This window comes from Heterodontus francisci, chromosome 19 (genome assembly GCF_036365525.1).
Source record: "Heterodontus francisci isolate sHetFra1 chromosome 19, sHetFra1.hap1, whole genome shotgun sequence".
NCBI classification, from domain to species: Eukaryota; Metazoa; Chordata; class Chondrichthyes; order Heterodontiformes; family Heterodontidae; genus Heterodontus; species Heterodontus francisci.
Window position 1 is genome coordinate 68,265,882 of NC_090389.1, and position 17,863 is coordinate 68,283,744.

A 17,863-nucleotide genomic window follows, 5' to 3' on the forward strand; every position below is an offset into this window, starting at 1 on the left:
AACTGCAGGCAACACCTGAGCTCTTTGGAAGAGACAGTGCTCTGCATTAAAGGGCTGGCAATGACTGAGGCTGTTGCATCTGGCATCGATGAGATTATTCAGGTTGATGGTATGTTCAGCCTTATGGACCTCAAATCCCACTTCATCTTCAACATGCTATCTGGTATGAAGTGCAAACTGCAGATGGTGTGGCCATGGACCTCTTGCTTCCCATACCTCCCCCCTTTGAAGCTTTGAAAGAATATTGGGAATGTAGGACCAATCTGAAACGAGGAATTAAGAGGGCTAAAAGGGGTCATGAAATATCTTTAGCAAACAGGGTTAAGGAAAATCCCAAAGCCTTTTATTCAAAGATAAGGAGCAAGAGGGTAACTAGAGAAAGGATTGGCCCACTCAAGGACAAAGGAGGAAAGTTATGCATGGAGTCAGAGAAAATGGGTGAGATTCTAAATGAGTACTTTGCATCGGTATCACCGAGGAGAGGGACATGACGGATGTTGAGGTTAGGGACAGATGTTTGATTACTTTAGGTCAAGTCGGCATAAGGAGGGAGGAAGTGTTGGGTATTCTAAAAGGCATTAAGGTGGACAAGTCCCCAGGTCCAGATGGGATCTATCCCAGGTTACTGAGGGAAGCGAGAGAGGAAATAGCTGGGGCCTTAACAAATATCTTTGCAGCATCCTTAAACACGGGTGAGGTCCCGGAGGATTGGAGAATTGCTAATGTTTTCCCCTTGTTTAAGAAGGGTAGCAGGGATAATCCAGGTAATTATTGACCAGTGAGCCTGACGTCAGTGGTAGGGAAGCTGCTGGAGAAGATACTGAGGGATAGGATTTATTCCCATTTGGAAGAAAATGGGCTTATCAGTGATAGGCAACATGGTTTTGTGCAGGGAAGGTCATGTCTTACCAACTTACAGAATTCTTTGAGGAAGTGACAAAGTTGATTGATGAGGGAAGGGCTGTAGATGTCATATACATGGACTTCAGTAAGGCGTTTGATAAGGTTCCCCATGGTAGGCTGATGGAGAAAGTGAAGTCGCATGGGGTCCAGGGTGTACTAGCTAGATGGATAAAGAACTGGCTGGGTAACAGGAGACAGAGAGTAGCAGTGGAAGGGAGTTTCTCAAAATGGAGACGTGTGACCAGTGGTGTTCCACAGGGATCCGTGCTGGGACCACTGTTGTTTGGGCAAATGCGAGGTGATGCATTTTGGAAGATCCAATTCAAGAGTGAACTATACAGTAAATGGAAAAGTCCTGGGGAAAATTGATGTACAGAGAGATTTGGGTGTTCAGGTACATTGTTCCCTGAAGGTGGCAACGCAGGTCAATAGAGTGGTCAAGAAGGCATACGACATGCTTTCCTTCATCAGACGGGGTATTGAGTACAAGGGTTGGCAGGTCATGTTACAGTTGTATAAGACTTTGGTTCGGCCACATTTGGAATACTGCGTGCAGTTCTGGTCGCCACATTACCAAAAGAATGTAGATGCTTTGGAGAGGGTGCAGAGGAGGTTCACCAGGATGTTGCCTGGTATGGAGGGCGCTAGCTATGAAGAGAGGTTGAGTAGATTAGGATTATTTTCATTAGAAAGACCTGATTGAGGTGTACAAAATCATGAGAGGCATAGACAGGGTGGATAGCAAGACGCTTTTTCCCAGAGTGGGGGATTCAATTACTAGGGGTCACGAGTTCAAAGTGAGAGGGGAAAAGTTTAGGGGGGATATGCGTGGAAGGTTCTTTACGCAGAGGGTGGTGGGTGCCTGGAACGCGTTGCCAGCGGAGGTGGTAGATGCGGGCACGATAGCGTCTTTTAAAATGTATCTAGACAGATACATGAATGGGCAGGAAGCAAAGAGATACAGACCCTTAGAAAATAGGCGACATGTTTAGATAGAGGATCTGGATTGGCGCAGGCTTGGAGGGCCGAAGGGCCTGTTCCTGTGCTGTAATTTTCTTTGTTCTTTGTTCTTTGTTCCCACACCCCAACCCTCTCCTTCTGTATTAGTGCTTTCAGATACCCAAGATTTGCCACCTGGCCATCCAGTGTAGCTTCATCCTGGTGGCAGCATGGCTGTCATTATAGGCACATTATCCATGCATGGTCATCGAGTGGTGGAGGGGAGTATAGCAAGTAGCCCTTGTTGCCAAACAGCCAGCCTCTAGTTGGTCGTGATGGCCCAAAGATGGTGGGCATGGTTGACTAGCGCAGGATGAGTGCATCGTGGCTGCTGTCAGGATAGTGGGCAGCCCTGTTAATATCTAGGGCATGCAGAGCAACATGTGGCAGTCGATGATATCCTGCAGCATTGAGAATACCTCTGGCATGGCAAAGCCATGTGCTCACTCCTCTTGTTTCTCTCTGGTAGGAGAAAGGGTGATGAAGTCCTCTCTCTGTATAGGGTCTCTGTTACCTTCTTAATGCAGCAATACACAATGAACCAAGAAATGTTGGAAATGTCACCCGCTGCCACCAGGAAGGATCCACTGGCGTAGAAATTGAGGGTCACAGTGATCTTCATGGCCATTGGCAGCGCCGTCCTCACCCTGCTGTGTGGCTGCAGGTCCAATTATAGGAGGTGGCACAGTTCAGTCACCAGCTTCTTGGTGAATCGTAGCCATCTCAGACACTGCTCCTGGCTGAGGTGGAGGTAGGAGTGCACTCTGAAGACTCTTGGTGGGTAAGGCCTTCTATTGATCCTTCCTCCTCCTCCCTCTGTGCACAGCTTCCCCTCTCTGCTGCCCCTGCTCCATCTCTGAGTCATACTGCAGTCTAAGAGGAATGGCAACCATAGCCCCCATTACTGAAAGCAAACTTTCTTCTGGCAGGCCTACCAGCTCCTCTGACCTCCATGCCAAAGTCAAGCACCACTCCCTTGTGAATCTAAAAATGTTTACAAACTTCTCTAAGAACACTGAAGACTGAACCTCCACTCATTCTGCAGCAGCAAACGAAAGTCAAAAACATCTGAAAGTTGAATGGTGAAATAGCGCGAGGTGGCTGGTGCCTCAGGCAGCTGAATGCATGTTCAGCTGGGGGTGATTAAGAGAGGGCATTAACAGGACCTGCGAGGTCCAAAATGGCCAATTGGGCACCAAGTGAGTATTAGACGCTGAGTGATGTCATAATCTGCCCACTCTGGATGCTTCGGTCCACGCACAGCAGGTCCATGCCAGAACCCTTACAGTCAGTGGCTGGAAGTTTCAGCTTTCTGTAGCACTGGCAGTAGCGGCACTACGGAGCCAGGTTTAGTGGCCAGAGGGATTAAAATGAAGCAGAAAATAAGGCTTATGACAAATGTACGCTTCATAGTATAGTGCTAAATGAGTACTTTGCACCTTTCTTCACCAGAGAAGAGGATGCTGCTAATGTAGCAGCACAGGAGGTGGTTATAGTGATATTGGATGGGATAAAAATAGATAAAGAGAAGGTACTTAAAAGATTGGAAGTCCTCAAAGTAGAAAAGTAATCCGCCCAAATGGGATGCATCCTAGGTTACTAGGTGAAGTAAGGAAGGAAATTATACAGTCTCTGGCCACAATCTTCCAATGCTCCTTAGGTTTGGGGTGGTGCTAAAGGATTGGGGGGGGGGGTTGAAAATATCACAGCCCTATTTAAAAAGAGAGATAAACCCGGCAATTACAGGCCAGTCAGCCTAACATCGGTGATGGGGAAGCATTTAGACACAATAATCTGAGACAAAATTAATTGGCCCTTGAAAAAGTAAGAGTTAATAAATGAAAGCCAGCAGAGATTTGTTAAAAGCAAACTGTTTTTGATGAATTTGATTGAGTTCTTTGATGAAGTAACGGAGAGGGTTGAAGAGGCTAATGTGGTTGATGTTCTGTATATGGACTTTCAAAGGGAATTCGACAATCTACCACATGGTAGACATGTAAGCAAAATTAAAGCCCATGGGATTAAAGGGACAGTGACAGCATAGTCTTTTTTGATATATCGTAATGACCTGAACTTGGGTCTACATAGTGTACAAAAGCAAGGAGATTATGCTAAATCTGTATAAAACACTGGTTAAGCCTCAGTTGGTGTATTGTGTTTGATTTTGGGCATCACACTATAGGAAGGATGTCAAGGCCTTAGAGAGGGTGCAGAAGAGATTTATTGGAATGGATGATTATCAAAAGCATTCTCATAGCAGAGAACCTTCAACTATCAAGATAAAAGTTAGTAAAAGCAAAACAATATTAAGCCAGTCAAAAATAAACATGAATTGGAGTCAATGTGACCTCAGCCAATATGTTGTTGGCAGAGATCCAATGCTTCAAAGTGCAGAATTGTTTGTTTTTGTCTGATCTCCCTATGCTAGCTCTGCAATGGTTCTTGGCACCAATACTAAAACTGAGAGGGTGGATTCATGCAAATCTTCCTTGCTGTTCAAGTGCTGCTAAGTGCTGAAGCTGCATCATTTTCACAAGTGGTTGTGTTATAAGTATGGAGACACACGCAGAATTGTACAGTTGATGGTATTGAAAGGGATTTCAAACCAATTCTGAAACTAAGGAAGGTAACAATGACTTACCCACTTCTCATTGACAGATCTCTAATTTTTGTTCACTTTATCTTTGGTCTTGAAAATTCAAAAGAACTTTCTTCAATTGCCCCATGAGCAATTGCACCAAAGCCAATCCTTTACTCAACAGAAGTCACTGGAGAGTGTCATGGTCCTGTCGTTTTTTTTTCTGGGAATATGCAGTTTGCCTTTAAGGCTTGCCAAGGATCAGTATTGCTTTAAGAACAGGATGTTGAGAGTAGTGAGGTCAGGGATATGGTTACAAGGAAGCAAGAGGGCACTGGCAAGCAAGAACCTGGTTTAAAGTGTGTCTATTTCAACGCCAGGAGCATCCGGAATAAGGTGGGTGAGCTTGCAGCATGGGTTGGTACCTGGGATCTCGATGTAGTGGCCATTTCGGAGACATGGGTAGAGCAGGGGCAGGAATGGATGTTGCAGATTCCGGGATTTAGATGTTTCAGTAAGAACAGAGAAGATGGTAAAAGAGGGGGGGGTGTGGCATTGTTAATCAAGGAGAGTATTACAGGACGTTTGAGGACTCGTCTACTGAGGTAGTATGGGCTGAGGTTAGAAACAGGAGAGGTGAGGTTACCCTGTTGGGAGTCTTTTATAGACCTCCGAATAGTTCCAGAGATGTAGAGGAAAGGATAGCGAAGATGATTCTTGACAGGGGTGAGAGTAACAGGGTAGTTGTTATGGGGGACTTTAACTTTCCAAATATCGACTGGAAATACTATAGTTCGAGTACTTTAGATGGGTCAGTTTTTGTCCAGTGTGTGCAGGAGGGTTTTCTGACACAGTATGTAGACAGGCCAACCAGGGGCGATGCCACATTGGATTTGGTACTGGGAAATGAACCCGGCCAGGTGTTAGATTTAGATGTAGGTGAGCACTTTGGTGACAGTGATCACAATTCGGTTAGGTTTACCTTAGCGATGGGCAGGGACAGGTATATACCGCAGGGCAAGAATTATAACTGGGGGAAAGGAAATTATGATGCGATTAGGCAAGATTTAGGATGCATAGGATGGGGAAGGAAACTGCAGGGGATGGGAACAATCGAAATGTGGAGCTTATTCAAGGAGCAGCTACTGCGTGTCCTTGATAAGTATGTACCTGTGAGGCAGGGAGGAAGTTGTCGTGCGAGGGAGCCGTGGTTTACTAAAGAAGTTGAAGCGCTTGTCAAGAGGAAGAAGAAGGCTTATGTTAGGATGAGACGTGAAGGCTCAGTTAGGGCGCTTGAGAGCTACAAGCTAGCCAGGAAGGATCTAAAGGGAGAGCTAAGAAGAGCAAGGAGAGGACACGAGAAGTCATTGGTGGATCGGATCAGGGAAAACCCTAAGGCTTTCTATAGGTATATCAGGAATAAAAGAATGACTAGAGTTAGATTAGGGCCAATCAAGGATAGTAGTGGGAAGTTGTGTGTGGAATCAGAGGAGATAGGGGAAGTGTTAAATGAATATTTTGCGTCAGTATTTACAGTAGAGAAAGAAAATGTTGTTGAGAATACTGAGATTCAGGCTACAAGGCTAGATGGGATTGAGGTTCACAAGGAGGAGGTGTTAGCAATTTTGGAAAGTGTGAAAATAGATAAGTCCCCTGGGCCAGATGGGATTTATCCTAGGATTCTCTGGGAAGCTAGGGAGGAGATTGCAGAGCCTTTGTCCTTGATCTTTATGTCGTCATTGTCGACAGGAATAGTGCCGGAAGACTGGAGGATTGCAAATGTTGTCCCCTTGTTCAAGAAGGGGAGTAGAGACAGCCCTGGTAATTATAGACCTGTGAGCCTCACTTCGGTTGTGGGTAAAATGTTGGAAAAGGTTATAAGAGACAGGATTTATAATCATCTTGAAAAGAATAAGTACATTAGAGATAGTCAGCACGGTTTTGTGACGGGTAGGTCGTGCCTCACAAACCTTATTGAGTTTTTCGAGAAGGTGACCAAACAGGTGGATGAGGGTAAAGCAGTGGATGTGGTGTATATGGATTTCAGTAAGGCGTTTGATAAGGTTCCCCACGGTAGACTATTGCAGAAAATACGGAAGTATGGGGTTGAAGGTGATTTAGAGCTTTGGATCAGAAATTGGCTAGCTGAAAGAAGACAGAGGGTGGTGGTTGATGGCAAATGTTCATCCTGGAGTTTAGTTACTAGTGGTGTACCGCAAGGATCTGTTTTGGGGCCATTGCTGTTTGTCATTTTTATAAATGACCTGGAAGAGGGTGTAGAAGGGTGGGTTAGTAAATTTGCAGATGACACTAAGGTCGGTGGAGTTGTGGATAGTGCCGAAGGATGTTGTAGGGTACAGAGAGACATAGATAGGCTGCAGAGCTGGGCTGAGAGATGGCAAATGGAGTTTAATGCGGAAAAGTGTGAGGTGATTCACTTTGGAAGGAGTAACAGGAATGCAGAGTACTGGGCTAATGGGAAGATTCTTGTTAGTGTAGATGAGCAGAGAGATCTTGGTGTCCAGGTGCATAAATCCCTGAAGGTTGCTAACCAGGTTAATAGGGCTGTCAAGAAGGCATATGGTGTGTTAGCTTTTATTAGTAGGGGGGTCGAGTTTCGGAGCCACGAGGACATGCTGCAGCTGTACAAGACTCTGGTGAGACCGCACCTGGAGTATTGCGTGCAGTTCTGGTCACCGCATTATAGGAAGGATGTGGAAGCTATGGAAAGGGTGCAGAGGAGATTTACTAGGATGTTGCCTGGTATGGAGGGAAGGTCTTACGAGGAAAGGCTGAGGGACTTGAGGTTGTTTTCGTTGGAGAGAAGGAGGAGGAGAGGTGACTTAATAGAGACATATAAGATAATCAGAGGGTTAGATAGGGTGGATAGTGAGCGTCTTTTTCCTCGGATGGTGATGGCAAACACGAGGGGACATAGCTTCAAGTTGAGGGGTGATAGATATAGGACAGATGTGAGAGGTAGTTTCTTTACTCAGAGAGTAATAAGGGCATGGAATGCCCTGCCTGCAGCAGTAGTAGATTCGCCAACATTAAGGGCATTTAAGTGGACATTGGATAGACACATGGATGAAAATGGAATAGTGTAGGTCAGATGGTTTCACAGCTCGGCGCAACATCGAGGGCCGAAGGGCCTGTACTGCGCTGTAATATTCTTTAAAAAAAACTGGCAAGCCTCAGGAGTTATAGAAAGGTATATTTTTGGTTGCTGTTAGAAACAGCCATTTGGAGACTATGATTCAAAGGGAGCATTCTCGTTACCATAGATACAGCCACTAGGAGTGAGTCTCATGCAATACATTTGTTACAATTCAATTTTGAACGGGCTTTTTAGTTGAAGACGGTTTGTTCTAACAGAACACAGACACAGAGACATACAGACACAGCTGGTGTTGGCACCTGAAGAAAGAGCTCTCAACCGTTTAAACTGAAGGAATAGCATTTTAGTCTGTTTATTATGATCTCTCAAACTTCTAAAAAAAGTCAAGCCAAAACAGAGATCTCTGGTACTTTAAACTGAAGGAGGGAAGTTAGACTGTGACAATCTTTTATCCCTCAAAAACTCTAAAGTCAGATTGATTCTGTTGGAAGTGTTTGCAAGCCATTAATTGTTGAAATTCGCTGCAGAAGGAAAGCAACATTCTGTGAGGACTTAAAGCAACATTCTGTGAGGACTTCAAGCAACATTGGACAGTAAATTTGCAAGGACCCTGATTTTTTTTCTATTTTTACACATTGTTTATATCTTCATAGCGTTTTAAGAATTTAGTTCTTCTAATTAAAGAGTTAATTTGTTGATTTAAAGACACCTGGTTTGGTTAGCCTCATTAGGGGTTAATAGATGGTACAATTTGCTGGGTCTTTCTTTAATTTGGAAAGTTTCAAGTGATATGTTAGGCGATCTGTGGAGGGATTGAATTATCAGTGCGTCTCTCCCAACACAATCAGTATTTGATTGGGGGCTTTGACAGGAGTGGTTGGTCGTAACTTATTTATTTGGGACTCATCCGCAACTTGAATAACATATTAATTGTGGGCTCACTCAAGATTTGAATCACATATTAATTGGGTTTCTGGATTTGAATCATATCTTAATTGGGGGCTCGCTTGCAGTTGAATCATATTTAATTCGGTGGCTCGCATCTGGGATCAGAATCAGACTAATCTAGAGGGCTCACATTTGGAATTATAGTAATTATTCGTCTCTGGGATGACATATTTAAATTGGGGTCTTGCATTTGGCATCAGATTAATTGCTCTCGAATCTGGGATCTTATCCATTGGAAACTTGATTGTTGGGATCTAAAGCTGACACCAGTTACAAAGAAATTAAAAGAAACAGGTCTCTTGTATAAGAAGGTACTGTCCGTACCATTGTTATGGCATTAGTGGTTGTAGCAGAGTTTTTGGGAAAGCAGAATGTCACCCTGAGTGATTTGATAACTTTAACTAAGAACAAATTAAAATAATTGGCAGTGAAATTGGGGTTGGAATTGAAATCCGGTGCCAAAAAAGCAGAGATAATTGAAATAATAGCTGAACATCTGGAATTAGTAGAAGATGATGATGATGATTTAATTCTTTGAAGATGTGACAAAACACATTGATGAAGGAAGAGCAGTGGATGTGGTGAATATGGATTTTAGCAAGGCGTTTGATAAGATTCCCCATGGTAGGCTCATTCAGAAAGTAAGGAGGCATGGGATTCAGGGAAAGTTGGCTGTCTGGATACAAAATTGGCTAGCCCATAGAAGTCAGAGGGTGGTAGTAGATGGAAAGTATTCAGCATGGAGCTCAGTGACCAGTGGTGTTCCACAAGGATCTGTTCTGGGACCTCTGCTCTTTGTGATTTTTATAAATGACTTGGATGAGGAAGTGGAAGGCTGGGTTAGCAAGTTTGCCGATGACACAAAGGTTGCTGGAGTTGTGGATAGTGTTGAAGGCTGTTGTAGGGCGGCGCAGTGGTTAGCACCGCAGCCTCACAGCTCCAGCGACCCGGGTTCAATTCTGGGTACTGCCTGTGTGGAGTTTGCAAGTTCTCCCTGTGTCTGCGTGGGTTTCCTCCGGGTGCTCCAGTTTCCTCCCACATGCCAAAGACTTGCAGGTTGATAGGTAAATTGGCCATTATAAATTGCCCCTAGTATAGGTAGGTGGTAGGGAAATATAGGGACAGGTGGGGATGTGGTAGGAATATGGAATTAGTGTAGGATTAGTATAAATGGGTAGTTGATGGTCGGCACAGACTCGGTGGGCCGAAGGGCCTGTTTCAGTGCTGTATCTCTAAACTAAACTAAACTAAACGGGACATTGACAGGATGCAGAGCTGGGCTGAGAAGTGGCAGATGGAGTTCAACCTGGAAAAGTGTGAAGTGATTCATTTTGGAAGTTCGAATTTGAATGCAGAATACAGGCTTAAAGACAGGATTCTTGGTCGTGTGGAGGAACAGAGGGATCTTGGGGTCCATGTCCATAGATCGCTCAAAGTTGCCACCCAAGTTGATAGGGTTGTTAAGAAGACGTATGGTGTGTTGGCTTTCATTAACAGGGGGATTGAGTTTAAGAGCCGCGAGGTTATGCTGCAGCTCTATAAGGCCCTGGTTCGACCACACTTGGAATATTGTGGTTCAGTTCTGGTCGCCTCATTATAGGAAGGATGTGGAAGCTTTAGAGAGGGTGCAGAGGAGATTTACCAGGATGCTGCCTGGACTGGAGGGCATGTCCTACGAAGAAAGATTGAGGGAGCTAGGGCTTTTCTCATTGGAGCGAAGAAGGATGAGAGATGACTTGATAGAGGGGTACAAGATGATGAGAGGCATAGATAGAGTGGATAGTCAGAGACTTTTTCCCAGGGTGGAAAGGGCTATCACCAGGGGGCATAATTTTAAGGTGATTGGAGGAAGGTTTCGGGGAGATGTCAGAGGTAGGTTCTTTACACAGAGAGTGGTGGGTGCGTGGAATGCGCTGCCAGCGGTGGTAGTAGAAGCAGATACATTAGGGGCATTTAAGCGACTCTTGGATAGGTACATGGATGATAGTAGAATGAAGGGTAGGTAGTTAGTTTGATCTTAGAGTAGGTTAAAGGTTCGGCACAACATCGTGGGCCAAAGGGCCTGTACTGTGCTGTACTATTCTATGTTCTATGATGATAATACAGATGAAGGGCAATACGTGGAACAAGAAAGGGAATACGAGAGACATGAAGGTAATAGGTCTGAGACTGATGCAGTGGAATAGGCTAGGATTCAGTTAGAAATGAAAAAAGTGGAGCCTCAGCAGGAAAATGAATTAAGAAAACTTGAATTGGAAAAAGAGGAATAGGAAAGGGAAAAAGAAAAAGCAATAGCAATAAGAAAACTTGAATTGGAGGAGAAAGCATTTCAGAGAAAAGGTGAACGAAAAGAGAGGGAATTAAATTTAAAAGAGATGTAACTAAGACAAAGGGGTAGTCTTAAATCCAGGGAAAATTTGGGTCAGGAAGAATATGAATTTAGATCAGGACCCAGCGAGAAGTTGTTTAAATTTATACAGGCTCTTCTTAAGTTCGAGGAAAGGGACGTAGAGACATTTTTCATATCTTTTGAAAAAACAGCCAAACAGATGAAATGGCCAAAAGAAAGCTGGACATTGCTCATGCAGGGCAGGCTGGTAGGCAGAGCTCATGAAGCTTATGCCATGCTTTCTGAAGAGGCTTCTGCAGATTATGAGATGGCAAAAAAGGCTATTCTCTCTGCGTATGAGTTAGTCCCTGAAGCTTGCCATCGGAAGTTTAGGAACTTACGGAGATCGACTGGCAGACATATTTAGAATTTGAGAGGGTGAAGCAAATGAATTTTGACCGTTGGATATGGGCATTAAAGATAGAAACCACATATGAGAACCTTCGAGAATTGATTCTCTTAGCAGAGTTTAAAAACTCAATTTCTTCAGTAGTGAGAACTCATATAGATAACCTGAAAGCTTTGAAAGCTAGGCAAGCAGCAGAGATTGCTGATGATTTTGAGCTTGTGAATAAGCCAACCTATTTTGTCTGTCAACCCCATAAACCCGAGAAGGATAGAAAGTGAGAGAGTGAAAGGAAGACGAGTAGCTGGGGACAAAAAGGAACGGCTGGGAATGCCCCAGGATCACCTCTCAGGTCAGAAAGGAAGGTACTGAGGGTAGAAGTAAGGTTCGCAGACAAAGTGTTATCATTGCAACAAAATGAGTTATCTTCGTTCAGAGTGCTGGAAATTGCGAGGTAAACCCAAAGGACTTGTTGGGGTACGCAAAGTTAGTGCAGAGGAAAAGACTCTGACTGAGAGTATAGCAGACCAGGCTATAGCTTTAACGACAGCCGTGAATGTGAAACCAGAGGGGAGAGTAACTCCGTATCCAGTAAGTGAGACAGGAAAACCTATCATTATACTCAGGGATACAGGAGCAACCCAACACTCTTGCTGGGGAAAAATATGAGGTTTCCACCAGAGAGTGCCTTGAACACTAAAGTTTTAGTTAATGGAATTGGCGGGGTGTGTAGGCCTGTACCTTTGTGTGAAGTACGCCTAGAGAGTGACTTCATAGCTGGAGTAGTAACTGTAGGTGTTGTCCACAGTTTGCCAGTGAAGGGAATTGATCTACTCCGAGGAAATGATTTGGCAGGATCAAAAATATCAGTTTCTCCTATGGTTACAGAGGAACCAAGTGAAATTAAGGAAACGGAGCAATTACAGGAACAAGTTCCGAGAATATTTCCTATATGTGTAGTTACACGAGCAAAGGCTAAACAGGATCCATTGTCAGAGGTAAAAGGGGCACCACGAATAGATAATCAGGCACCTGAAACCTTATTTGGGGATTTAGATAATCGAAATGAGATGTTTAACAGACCGTCTATCATTGTAGAACAGCAAGCTGATCCAGAGATCTACCAAATCGCACAGACGGCTTTGTAAGAAGCTGAGGTGAAAGGAGTTCCGGAAGGCTATTATATGGCAAATAGGGTTTTGAGGAGGAAATGGAAAATGCCTCATAGGCCTGCCGACAAAGACTGGACAGTTGTTGAACAGATAGTGGTCTTCTTCTTCTTCTTCTCCTTCTTTGGCGTCCTTGTCTCGGGAGACAATGGGTAAGCGCCTGGAGGTGGTCAGTGGTTTGTGGAGCAGCACCTGGAGTGGCTATAAAGGCCAATTCTACAGTGACAGACTCTTCCACAGGTGCTGCAGATAAAATTGTTTTGTCAGGGCTGTTACACAGTTGGCTCTCCCCTTGCGCTTCTGTCTTTTTTCCTGCCAACTGCTAAATCTCTTCGACTCGCCACACTTTAGCCCCGCCTTTATGGCGGCCCACCAGCTCTGGCGATCGTTGGCAACTGACTCCCACGATTTGTGATCAATGTCACAGGACTTCATGTCGTGTTTGCAGACGACTTTAAAGCGGAGACATGGATGGTTGGTGGGTCTGATACCAGTGGCGAGCTCGCTGTACAATGTGTCCTTGGGGATCCTGACATCTTCCATGCGGCTCACATGACCAAGCCATCTCAAGCACCACTGACTCAGTAGGGTGTATAAGCTGGGGATGTTGGCCGCCTCGAGGACTTCTGTGTTGGAGATACGGTCCTGCCACCTGATGCCAAGGATTATCCGGAGGCAGCAAAGATGGAATGAATTGAGACAAAAACAAGAAATGCTGGATTCACTCAGCAGGTCTGGCAGCATCTGTGGAAAGAGAAGCAGAGTTAACGTTTCGGGTCAGTGACCCTTCTTCGGAATGAATTGAGACGTCGCTCTTGGCTGACATACGTTGTCCAGGCCTCGCTGCCGTGGAGCAATGTACTGAGGACACAGGCTTGATACACTCGGACTTTTATGTTCCGTGGCAGTGTGCCATTTTCCCACACTCTCTTGGCCAGTCTGGACATAGCAGTGGAAGCCTTTCCCATGCGCTTGTTGATTTCTGCATCGAGAGACAGGTTACTGGTGATAGTTGAGCCTAGGTAGGTGAACTCTTGAAACACTTCCAGAGTGTGATTGCCGATATTGATGGATGGAGCATTTCTGACGTCCTGTCCCATGATGTTCGTTTTCTTGAGGTTGATGGTTAGGCCAAATTCATTGCAGGCAGCCGCAAACCTGTCGATGAGACTCTGCAGACACTCTTCAGTGTGAGATGTTAATGCAGCATCGTCAGCAACTCCCTAAATAAATACCTAAGTACCACCTAAATATCGACAAGGATTATTAGGATTAGCACATGACATTCCTTTTTCAGGACATAGGAGAATTCGGAAGACCAAATCACACATAAGCAAACATTATTATTGGCCAGGTCTTACAAAGGATGTGAGACAATTTTGTAGGGCATGCCACACCTGTCAAATGGTGGGAAAACCACAACCTACCATAAAACCAGAGGATGAAGTATTAGTGTTGTTACCGTCCCAGGGAGAGCCAGTGAAAGCATGGTTCAGTGGCCCATATTGAGTAATCAAAAGAGTGGGTAAGGTAGATTACTTGATTGACACCCCTGATTGCCAGAAGAAGAACCGGTTATGTCACATTAACATGCTCAAACAATATTATCACAGGGAGGAGGATAAGCCAGTGCAGGTATGGCAGGTAATCGGGACTGTGGAGAAGAAAAGGGATAGTAAGGATGAGGCAGAAGCAGGCCTAGGAAATTCTCAGATTGAACCTTCAACTATCCCATCAGCGAATGCAGAATGGCAAGGAAAAATTAAACAACAGGATTTTACACTTAGAGGCAAAACAGCGTGAAGTCCTAACCAGGGTTTTCACAATGTTTCAAAAAGTTTGTAGGGATAAGCCAGGATGTACAACCTTAGCCACACATGATGTGTGTATAGGGGGAGCCATTCCTTTAAAACAACGTCCAAATCGTTTAGTTCCAGACAGACAGGCCCAAGTGGAAGCAGAGGTACAATGCATGCTGAAAGGCAGCTTAGATGAACCTAGTCAGGACAGCTGGAATTCACAGATGGTCTTGATGACTAAACCTGGTGGGACAGCTCAAACTAGGAGTGAGTCTCATGCAATACATTTGTTACAATTCAATTTTGAACTGGCTTTTTAGTTGAAGATGGTTTGTTCTAACAGAACACAGACACAGAGACATAGAGACACAGCTGGTGTTGGCACCTGAAGAAAGACCTCTCAACCATGTTAACTGAAAGAATAGGATTTTAGAATGTTTATTATGATCTCTCAAACTTCTAAAAAAGTCAAGCCAAAACAGAGATCTCTGGTACTTTAAACTGAAGGAGGGAAGTTAGACTGTGACAATCTTGTATTCCTCAAAAACTCTAAAGTCAGATTGATTCTGTTGAAAGTGTTTGCAAGTCGTTAATTGTTGAAATTCATGGCAGAAGGAAAGCAACATTCTGTGAGGACTTAAAGCAACATCCTGTGAGGACTTCAAGCAACATTGGACTGTAAATTTGCCAGGACTCTGATTTTTTTTCTATTTTTAAATGTTGTTTATATCTTCATATCTTCAGTGTTTAAGAATTTAGTTCTTCTAATTAAAGAGTTAATTTGTTGATTTAAAGACACCTGGTTTGGTTAGCCTCATTTGGAGGTTAATAGATAATACAATTTGGCTGGGTCTTTCTTTTATTTGGAAAGTTTTAAGTGATATGTAAGGCAATCTGTGGAGTGACAGGATTGGATTATCAGTGTGTCTCTCCCACCACAATCAGAATTGTATATTTTGATTTGAAGCTGTGACAGGAGTGGTCGGTCATAACAACAGCAATCATAAGATGAATTATTGACTGTGGTTCCCCCCCTTTCTAGCCCACCATCACTCACCTCCTCAAAATACCCAGCCTCAATCCATCTACTCTGATTACTGCCCAAACTCAAATTAACCCTTCTTCTCTAAGGTCCTTGAATGAGTTTTAGCCTCCTAGCTTCACATCTAAATCTCCTATAAACATCTGCATGAATGGCTCCAGTTCAACTTCCAACCTTCTCAACGTACCAAAAATACACAGGCCAAAATGCCTCTTCACTTCATAGCCCTGGACCTCAGCTAAGGACATTTTCTTGATGCCTTTCTTCTTGCTTGACTACATCTTGTCCCTTGTCATCATCATAAGCAGGTACAGAGTAATCGTCACATTTTTCCTAATAATAACCTATTGCACCCACGGCAATTTGGAATGGATCTCGGCAAGTGGAGAAGGATTCCAATTGAAAAAAGGAAGTCTGTGCTTATACAGAGCCTTATCATCATCACAGAAACAGCTCAAAGTGCCATACGCAATAAATTACTTTGAACCACAATGGCAGCTATTATGCAGACAGGTGCAACAGCATTTTGTACACAGCAAGATCCCCTAAACAGCAAAAAAGTGAATGGCCAGTTAATCTGCTTTGGTGATGTTGGTTGCAGGAGGAATGTTGGTGAAGATACTGGGAGAACTCTTAGATTTTCTTCAATTAATGTCAGTGGCTCTCTCACCCCACCTGTACCACCAGAGCATATATCTGAAGCCTTGGTTTAACATTTCATGAATGGCAACACCGCCCCCAATTCAATATTACATTTGAACATCAACCTGGACTGTGGGACTTGAATTTACAACGTTTTGGCTCAGAATGAAAATAGGCTTAGAAATGGCTGCAGGTGCTTGAGACTTATTTTCCAGGAGGATCGAGGAAGAATGACAACTCCCTCCCTCCCAATAAAATTTACATTTTTTGACAGTTTATTTGGCACCTACTGTAATTCTACCTTCCAAGTCACAGAAAGCTTAAAGATGCTTTAAATTTGAAAATAAAAGTAGTTGTCAGAACTTCAATATAACCTAACAAGAGTTAAATTATTTTTATTGGAAATCTGACTCCAGATACATGTTAACTTATGAACTGAAACCTTTTACAACACACATTGATGATACTCCCAACTGGCAGTGCATTCTACATTCACAAGACAAAACTGGTTCACTGTTAAACCTGCCGCTGTTCCATACCCCAAGGCAGCCAAGAGGCAGGGAAGGGTTTAAATACATTGAGGGTAAGATGATATAACTATTAGACTTTTTAAGTAGCTTAGATCAAATATCATAGGATCATAGAAAAGTTACAGCACAGAAGGAGGCCCTTCAGCCCATCGTTTCTGCGCCAGCTGAAAAAACTAGCCGCCCAATCTAATCCCACTTTCCAGCACCTGGTCCATAGCCTTGCAGGTTACAGCACTTTAGGTGCATGTCCAGACACCTTTTAAATGAGTTGAGGGTTTCTGCCTTCACCACTGATCCAGGCAGTGAATTCCACACATCCACCACACTCCGGGTGAAAAAGTTTTTCCTCATGTCCCCTCTAATCCTTCTACCAATCACCTTAAATCTGTGCCCCCTGGTAATTGACCTCTCCGCTAGGGGAAACAGATCCTTCCTGTCTACTCTATCTAGGCCCCTCAAAATTTTGTACACCTCAATTAAGTCACCCCTCAGCCTCTTCTGTTCTAAGGAAAACAACCCTATCTGATCCAATCTTTCCTCATAGCTGCAAATTTCAAGCCCTGGCAACATTCTTCTAAATCCCCTCTGTACGCTCTCCAAAGCAATTATGTCCTGCCTGTAATGTGGTGACCAGAACTGTACGCAATACTCCAGATGTGGCCTAACCAGCATTTTATATAGTTCCAACATTACATCCTTGCTTTTGTATTCTATACCTCGGCCAATAAAAGAGAGCATTCCATATGCCTTCTTCACCACTCTACCTACCTGTCCTGCCTGCCACCTTCAGGGACCTGTGGATATGCACTCCAAGGTCTCTCACTTCTTCTACCCCTCTCAATATCCTTCTGTTTATTGTGTATTCCCTTGCTTTGTTTGCCCTCTCCAAATGAATTATCTCACACTTCTCTGGACTGAATTCTATTTGCCACTTTTCCACCTACTCAACCAAACCATTGACATCATTCTGGAGTCTACATCTATCCTCTTCACTATTAACTACACAGCCAATTTTTTGTGTCATCTGCAAATTTTCCAATCATGCTTCCACATTTAAGTCCAAATCATTAATATATACCACAAACAACAAGGGATCCAACACTGAGCCTTGTAGAACACCACTGGAAACTGCTTTCCATTCACAAAAACATCCATCAACCACTATCCTTTGTTTCCTGTCCCTGAGCCAATTCTGGATCCAACCTGCCACATTCCCCTGTGTCCCATGGGCTTTCATTTTTCTGACCAGTCTGCCATGCGGGACCTTGTCAAATGCCTTACTAAAACTCATGTACACAATCATTGACACAAAGTCTTTGAACTAAATCCTGATGAAGAGTCATAAAAAACACTAATGTATCTTTTGCTCTTTTAATCAGCATGCTACGCAGTTCAAACAT